The 9,067-nt window shown below is 48.3% G+C and overlaps 1 long non-coding RNA gene across 1 annotated transcript; it reads left to right on the top strand.

Moving 5' to 3' along the window:
- Positions 1–1,065: 1,065 nt before the first annotated feature.
- On the top strand, positions 1,066–6,297 carry LOC123360475. The gene is made up of 3 exons (XR_006576024.1): positions 1,066–1,255; positions 3,123–3,165; positions 5,817–6,297. It is a non-coding gene; the product is annotated as an uncharacterized LOC123360475 (long non-coding RNA).
- Positions 6,298–9,067: the final 2,770 nt, after the last annotated feature.

Genomic DNA, 9,067 nt, shown 5'->3' with positions numbered 1-9,067 from the left:
TGGAGGGAGTGCAGGGGGCTGTGGGTCGGGAGTGAGGGGCACCAGCAGAACTGTGAGTATGGAGGTCAGGACTGGGATGGCAGGGGCTGCGGGTCGGGAGTGAGGGGCACCGTTAGAACTGGAGGGAGCGCAGGGGCTGCGGGTCGGCAGTGAGGGGCACCAGCAGCACAGTGACTGAGGAACTCAGCAGGGAGTCCAGGGGGCTGTGGGTCGGGAGTGAGGGGCACCAGCAGAGCTGTGAGTCTGGAGGTCAGGACTGGGATGGCAGGGGCTGCGGGTTGGGAGTGAGGAGCACCGTCAGAGCTGGAGGGAGCGCAGGGGGCTGCGGGTCGTGAGTGAGCAGCACCAGCAGAGCTGTGAGTCTGGAGGTCACATCTGCAGGGAACAGTTCTGAACTTGGAGCACTTACAACTTGGAGAGTCTTTGTAGGGCATCCCAAAGGTTTCCTGTATTCACAGACAGTTGTTGAGATGGTTCACCCAATTCCTCACCTGTGCAGACAGCTCTCGGGAGCACTTTTTTCTAGAGCCATAGAGGTCTGAGACCCATGGCTGTTCCCCTCATTCCAGCTGCGAGATCACATCAGGTTTGGAAACTGGAAACCCTGGGAAGGGAAAGAAAACAAGGAAGGTCCATGGAATTTGTGGGATACTTGTCACAAGGAATATTCCATGGTTTTAACCCCAGCTCGTTTTTAAGACATAACACCCCAAGGCCGGCTTCCTTGGCTCAAAGTGGCAGAAGAGTTATTATTATAACTCATATTCATGACCTTAGTGACTAAGAGCCAATGAACCGTGGGCCCGTTGTGCTAGGCACAGCACAAACCCAGAATAGAAGATGTGTAGTGAAACATGCTGTGCTGGCAAACCACACACGTGTTTATTACATTTACTCCTGGCTTAAGGTAAAGCAATGCTCAGGTTATTGATTAAGCACAGACTAGGCAATAGCGCACGTAGCCCCTCCAATAGCTCACGTAGTCCCTTCACCAATTATGATATATTGCACAAGGGGAGATGGCTATGGGTGAACCAATCAATATGTTACAAGTAACTATGATCTCATGCTCTTTGTTCTAATTACTAATAAAAACCCAGCTCAAGAGAGCTCGGGACGCCTGCTTAACAAACCTCTTGACTCCGCGTCTCCTTGATCCCAACATCTGGTGACCCCGACGTGATACACTGGATCCCGAGGACCCCTGCTCATCCGACTGGAATAGTCTAGGTGCACCCGCTGGAAACAGCCACTCGTGAGTATGGGGAGCGATTTATCAGTGCCACAAAAGGCTCATGCTAAGGAATTATTTAAGCTCATTGAGGGGAGCGGTTGCCCAGCGGTTACGCTGCGGCATGTAGAGGATTTTGTTAAGGAAATAGAATGTCAATGCCCCTGGTATCCCGAAGAGGGGTCCCTGCAGCAAGCAGATTGGCAAAAGATAGGAACACAGCTCTTTGAGAAACCGAGAGCAGAGCAGCAGTACAGCACCTGCTCATGTGGCAGCGCTGTACTGAGGCAGTGGGAAAACTGGGGCCACAGGCGTCTCTCACTGCCGCCCCGCTTCTCGCGCTGCCGACACCGCCTCCGTACCCGCGGGTGCTACCACCAGCGCCTGCGGTGTCGGATACGGGGCAGCGGCCCTCGGATCCCTCCGTTAATAAAGGAACTGATCAGCCTTGTTTCCGGGGGAATCGTGGGGGCTGCGTCCGGGCGGCGGTTGCGTTGGCGCGTGAGACGGGGGAATTGAGTTTGGAGGAAGAACATCAGTGGGAGGGGGAGTTGCCCATGCTAATGCCTATAGCGGCAGGAGTCGATGCACAGGGCAATACCGCCAGAGAGTGGGCGGCGCTACCGTATACAGTACTGAGGGAGGTGAGAAAAGCTATCACGGAGACAGGCATCAGGTCTAATTTCGTGGCAGGCATCTTAGAAAGGATTGGTAATGGCTACACGATGGCTCCACAAGATTGGAAAGACTTATTTCGTATGGTGCTGACCCCCGCCCAGTATATGGTGTGGGACAGTGAGTTCAGGTTAGCTGCTGTAGGATACTCAACCCCAGCTGCCACGCCTGACCAGATTTATGGAGCAGGCCAATTTAGCACTATAGAGGGACAGTTGGAGTTAGACCCAGACACATATATTCGTACTAAACTTAGTGTTATGAGAGCTTTCAGAAGGGTTCCCGTAAGTGGGAAACCGACTAGGTCTTTCACAGCCACCCGGCAGCAGCCTACAGAGCCGTATCCGCAGTTCATAGATAGGCTCAAGGAAGCAGTACAGCGGCAGGTTGATAACGAGGAGGCACAGACAGAGCTTTTACGGCGACTGGCCTATGAACAAGCTAATGCTGACTGCAAGAAGGTACTGCAATCTATAATACATCGCCCCTCGTACACTTTAGTGGACATGATTCAGGCTTGCGCGGATGTCGGTAGTCAAACCCATGCTATGGCTCTTTTGGCGGGGGCTATAAGACAAGGTAATAAACCCACAGGAAATTGTTTTAATTGCAAAAAAACGGGTCACTTTAAAAGCCAGTGTAGGGCACCTGGAGGGGGAGCACATAAAGGAAGACCCCAGGAAGGGGGTAGGCCCTCCAAAAAATGTCCTAAATGCAACAAGGGGTATCATTGGGCAAATCAATGTCGATCAGGACTGGGGCAGGGAAACCAGTGATCGGGCCCTCCCCGGGCCCCGGAAAAACAAGGGGGGTGGAAGAATTGACTAGAGCACAACCGGCAACGACCGGCAGTGCTGGAATAGACGTGTATAATCAAGAAGAAAAATCCTCATTCTTACCGGGGGAAGTTCTTTTAATGCCTACTCAATTAAAAGGGCCCCTTCCTGAAGGGACGGTGGGCATTATACTCCCTCGGTCATCAGCAAGTAAACAAGGAATTATGGTAGTTCCAGGAGTGATTGATGCTGATTATCAGGGAAAAATATATGTTCAGTATTGGAGTCACCTGCCTTTTACTTTAAGACGAGGGGACTCCTGGGCACAAATGATACTGTTGCCATATGAGCTCCCTGGAGAAAAATCACAGGTAACACGTACAGGAGGCTTTGGATCAACCCGTACTGAAGGCGACAGCGACTCTTCCTTTCACCCACAGGTGGCAGCGTTGGTACATCGAATATCCCTGCACAAACCTCAACGTAAGTATAACCTCCAAGGTAAGTGGCTGACCGGTTTGTTGGACACAGGGGCGGATGTTTCTGTCATAGCTGAAAAGGATTGGGAACCTAAATGGCCCTCTGAGATAGCCCCTGCGGTATTCGGGGTAGGAGGAAGCCAAGCATCTAAAAAGAGCTCTCAATGGTTACCAGTAAAATCCCAGGAACAAGGTCCCATAATAGCATATATTCAACCCTGCATATTGCCTTTACAGTTTAACATTTGGGGAAGAGATTTGTTAGAACAGATAGGGGCAAAACTGGTTTTGGAAGATGAGTAAGCCTCAGGCTCTTCCGTTACAGTGGAAAACTGATAAACCAGTCTGGGTAGAACAATGGCCATTACCTAAAGAAAAATTAGAAGCTTTGCAGCAATTAGTTGAGCAACAATTGAAAGATGAACACATTGAGCATACTACAAGCCCGTACAATACTCCTGTTTTTGTAATTAAAAAGAAATCAGGAAAATGGAGGCTCCTTCACGATTTGCGGGAAATTAATAAAATATTAGAACCAATGGGCCCCCTGCAGTGTGGCCTCCCCAATCCAAATTTAATCCCTTATGACTACCAGGTGGCAATAATTGATTTAAAGGATTGTTTCTTTACAATACCGTTACAGGAAAAGGATAGAAAGTATTTTGCATTCACAGTGCCAGTCCTGAACAACGCCCAACCCACAACACGTTATCATTGGAAAGTGTTACCCCAGGGCATGTTAAATAGCCCTACCATGTGTCAGTATTTTGTAAACACTGCTCTTCAACCTTTCAGGAATAAGTTCAAAACGCTACTTGTATACCATTATATGGATGATATCTTAATAGCCGGTAGGCCCCTACCCACCACATGGAAATGTGAGTTAACTGATATCTTAAGTCAATCGGGTCTGGTAGTAGCCCCAGAAAAAATACAGGAAGCCGAACCTTTTCAATATTTAGGTCATAAAATGCTTGCAGCATACTCCATGCCCATACTTCCAAAACTTACCTTGCCAAAAAAATTAACATATGTAGTACTACAGCAAATTCTAGGATCCATAAATTGGATAAGACCGTATTACAAGATTCCCACATCTATGCTAACTCCACTGTTTAATGCCCTAAAATTAGGAAAGCAACCGGGAGACATAATATCACTAACAAACGAACAACGGGAGGTAGTGCATAAGGTCAACGAAGCCATGGCAGAAAGGTGGGTAGATAGAGCAGTACCTGACGTGCCCCCATCCTTAATCATTCTTGGGGACACTAAGCAATTCATGGGGGCATTACTTCAACATACAAGTGAGAGAGAATTTATCCTCGAGTGGATGTATTTACCACACACACACAAAAACACACTCGTCCCATTGTCTGGAATGTTTGCTCAATTAATCACTAAAGGACGCAATCGAGCACTAAACTTGTTTGCCATGGATTTAGTAAACATTATTATCCCCATCCCCATCGCCACCTGGGAAGTTGCATGTATGCACTCGGAGGAGGTGCAAATAGCCCTAGCCAATTATGTTGGGTCCGTAACTTACCATACTCCCAAGGATCCTCGTCTCCAAGTTGCTCAGCATATTCCGCTGAAAGTATTTTACTTGGTATCTCCCGTTCCCATAACAGAAGCTCTTACCATTTTCACCGATGGTGGCCCCTCCAGAGGGGTGGTCGCTTGGAAGAAAAATGACCAGTGGAAATCCCAGTTTACCTTACCGCAACGCTCTCCTCAGCGTGCGGAGCTGGCTGCGTTAATTCTTGCCTTTAACACATTTTCTGATCAACCAGTTAACCTCATAACAGACAGTTTGTATGCTGCCAATGTTGTTAGTAATATTGCTTCTAGTTGTGTTACTGCATCTTTGGATAATAGTTTGCTTGGTTTATTTCTTTCCCTACAACTGATATTACGTCACCGACGACATCTATTTTTTATCGCACATGTTAGAAGTCATCAGCCTTTCCCCGGAGAAATCTCGCAAGGCAATGCCTATGCTGATAACGCCTTAAAGGCTTTCCCCTGCTCTCCTATGGAAAGTCACTCCTTACATCACCAAAATGCTAGGGCATTGGCCAAGCAATTTTCCATACCACTATCTGATGCACAAGCGATTATTCAGCAGTGCCCTGAGTGTACTGGAAACCTCGCAGGACCCGCTATCGGGGTAAATCCTCGGGGGCTAGGTGCAAACCAATTGTGGCAAATGGACGTCACTCGGTTCCCACCATTAGCTCCCTGGTCCTATTTGCATGTAGTCATAGACACTTATTCTGGCTATATATGGGCAACGCCACAAAAAGGGGAAAAAGCCAAACACGTCTGTAATCACCTCATTCGTTCCTTTGCAGTGATGGGAAAGCCATCAGCTTTAAAAACTGACAACGGCCCAGCCTATTGCTCTTCCGCGATGGCAGCGTTCTGCACGCGATGGGGAATCACGCATACCTTTGGCAACCCATACAATTCCCAAGGACAAGCCATTGTAGAACAAGCTAATCGCACATTAAAAACTGCCCTCCTGCGGCAAAAACAAAAAGGGGGAATTGTCCCCGGCAGCCTGACAGAAAAGGAAGAATGGCTGGCTCAAGTACTGTTTACACTCAATCATTTAAATCTATTACCTTTCAATTCTCAATTTTTCACCAGGGCACAACGGCATTATCAGACGACCGAAGTTCTTCCTGCTCCAAAGGTAACCTATCGTCAGCTACCTGGCCCGGAGTGGAGCGGACCTGTGCCACTAATCACCTGGGGGCGCGGTTACGCAGCTGTATCAACACCAAGCGGCCCGCTCTGGGTACCTGCACGATACGTTCGACCATACAAGGATGGCTGCCAGACCTATCCTGGCTAAAGCAAATGTTTGCATATGTTATTATTATAGTTGCAGGATTAATACTTTGTTGCTGCATATTACAGTGTATTCCTTCACTTATTAGCCTATTTGTCCACGGCTGCCCTTGGCAACGACTTAATACAAAACAGAGCATTCATTATGCCTGCAAATTGCTTAAAAACAAAAAGGGGGAGATGTAGTGAAACATGCTGTGCTGGCAAACCACACACGTGTTTATTACATTTACTCCTGGCTTAAGGTAAAGCAATGCTCAGGTTATTGATTAAGCACAGACTAGGCAATAGCGCACGTAGCCCCTCCAATAGCTCACGTAGTCCCTTCACCAATTATGATATATTGCACAAGGGGAGATGGCTATGGGTGAACCAATCAATATGTTACAAGTAACTATGATCTCATGCTCTTTGTTCTAATTACTAATAAAAACCCAGCTCAAGAGAGCTCGGGACGCCTGCTTAACAAACCTCTTGACTCCGCGTCTCCTTGATCCCAACAAAGATGGCCCATGCCCTGAAGAATTTACAGTCTAAATAGACAAGACAGACACAGATGAGGGAAGAGGTGGAACCCACCAGCAGAGTGAACTATGTGAAGGCAGAGGGACAGATCTGATGAACACAGGTATAGAACTTGAGACTATTGTATTTAATGTTATGACTAGGGCCAGTGTTTTCCGGAAATTGCTGCTATTACTGCATTTCCCCCTGAAATTACTCTTCATTTCTGGAATCACCCTTCGTATCCAGAATAGCTGAACAGAAGGTGGTTGGGGATGCAGGGTCACAAACCCCACATTTCTGCCTGGAGACCCCTGACTCCTCCCCAGGGCACGGGGCAGAGGCTGGGGGCTGGCTGCTTTTGAGACTTGCTGCCAATTTCTTCCCTCCTCATACAAGTCTGGGCTCAGAAAAAACACTGGAGCTTCCCCTTGGGAGATGGGGCACTTGGCAGTGGGACGTCGGGCTCCCTCATCAGGCTGCAGAGCGGATGGCCCTCGCACCTGCTCTCGGCTGCGTCCACAGCAGCTCTCCCCTGCTCATCTCCCCTGCACACAGCTGGTTCATGCCCTGTCTCCCCAGCACACAGCCGGCTCCAGGCTCTCAATGCCCAGTGTCTGGGCCCCACCTTCCCTACACAGCTGGCTCCTGTCCCCTCCCCCCAATGCACTTTCCGGCTGTAAAGGATTATATATTGCTCATGCTTGTCAATTACTCTGTTTTCGCTGCCAGCAAACACTGGCCCTACTTATGACTGTTATCTGTATCTTTGAGCCAGCCCTTGAAAGCACGAATACTTCACAGACTGTGGTGCTGAGATGGGCCAGATGATACCGGGGAGGCTGAGGGATGGGGGGATGGGTTTCCTGTGCAATCTGGTGTCACTAAGGCTGGATCTCAAGGCTGGTTATGCAGAACTCCATCTTCTGAAGCTTTGCCCCGCACAGAAAGGGGCAGTGACTGATTTTACTTCTTTCGGGAGACTGAATATGACAGACTTTTTGGAGAGAAACAGTTGAGTTTGAGCTGACTGAGAAGGGCCTTTTTGGGCTACAAACTGACATGACCTGATAACCCAGACGTAAGCTTTTAAAGAAGGTTTTTAATACACTTTGGAATGATCGGGGATTCCCAAGAGGACTGATGGTAAATATACATTTTGATGCTTTTATTGCTTTATATCTTTTCCCCATAAGGCACAATGCCACTGTCATGGATGCACAGGATCTGTGCAATGCCCTGGCTTTTAAACTGTCCTTGGGAGGTGTCCCTTGAGTGCACTACACCCCCAAGGACTCCCACTCTTCCACAAGGACAGGCCATGTAGCTTCAGCACCTGAGACTGAGCCTCTGGCTTCAACACTCCTATTTCAACCTGTGAGCTCTGCCAGCAGATCCAGCCGAACTACACTCCTGTTCAGTGACTGTTCCTCATTCAATGCACAGAGCAAGTTTGTGCTGTGACACTGGGCAGACTTTTAAAACATAGCAGGGTTCATTAGTCAACTGAAATACAGCACTGAACATCTTTAGATTAGCACAGAGAAGCAAAAACGACGATATAGTCCATACTGGCCAATGCCCTTGAGCCAGGCTGCTGTAAAGAACAGTTTGGTTTCCTTTCACTGAGCGTGTCCATTTGTCTTTGCTCCAGTAGAGCTCCCTGCATCTGCAAACCCAGTTCTTCCTGCTCCCAAGCACATCATGAGTCCATGTATGCTTCACTCAGCCAAGGGGAGATCCTGCCATGGACAGGGGACAATTATTCCCTTGTCTCTGTCGGGTATTCCACTGATGTAGGTTGGTCCCAGCCTGTCCTTAATGACCCATTCATATCACCCCATGACAGCTCCGTGACAAAACACCTCATGTCTCCTCCTCTTTATAATCATGGCAATACCAACCACAGAGGGAAACTGAGGTGTGAATTGGCATCACCAAAATTCCCGCCTCTATCACACACACTGCTCACAGCCCTTGGAGAGAAAGCAAAGCACGGGAACTGGATGTTAGTCCAGTGAACACAGTGGAGGACAAGCTGCAATCCTCACACCCTGGTCAAACAGGAGAGGCATGTGGGTCCCCACCCATACAGAGGGGCTGGCTAGAGGCCTGATACCCGAGAGACCATTGCTTGAGCAGACCATGGAGGCAGGTCAAAGGCTTCGCTACCCCAGAACTGTGGCATCGCAAAAGCACATTTTGGGGAATTAGGAAATCTAGTGACTCAGGTGTAATGGGAGGGAGAATTAAACTCCCCAGTGTGTGGAGAAGGCTGGGGAATTAAACACTAAAATTCAGGAGCAACAGCCCCTAATTCTTCTGAAAAGAAGGAAGTTTGGGGTGGGCTTTAGCAATTAGGTTGCACCACATTCATAGATTGGAATTATTAATTAATAAGTGATGTAAATCATGAGTATTAATGCTTGATGCTTATGGACTTCCCAAAGGCCACGTATGGGTTGGGGCAGCTATTGACATTCTTGTAATCAGAGAAAAGGAGCAGATATGGTATATAGCCATCCTATTACCATAAGGAAGTG

This window comes from Mauremys mutica, unplaced genomic scaffold (assembly GCF_020497125.1).
Source record: "Mauremys mutica isolate MM-2020 ecotype Southern unplaced genomic scaffold, ASM2049712v1 Super-Scaffold_100267, whole genome shotgun sequence".
Taxonomy (NCBI): Eukaryota; Metazoa; Chordata; order Testudines; family Geoemydidae; genus Mauremys; species Mauremys mutica.
Note: the sequence above shows the minus strand (reverse complement) of the source record. Positions and strands in the feature narration are given on the sequence as shown.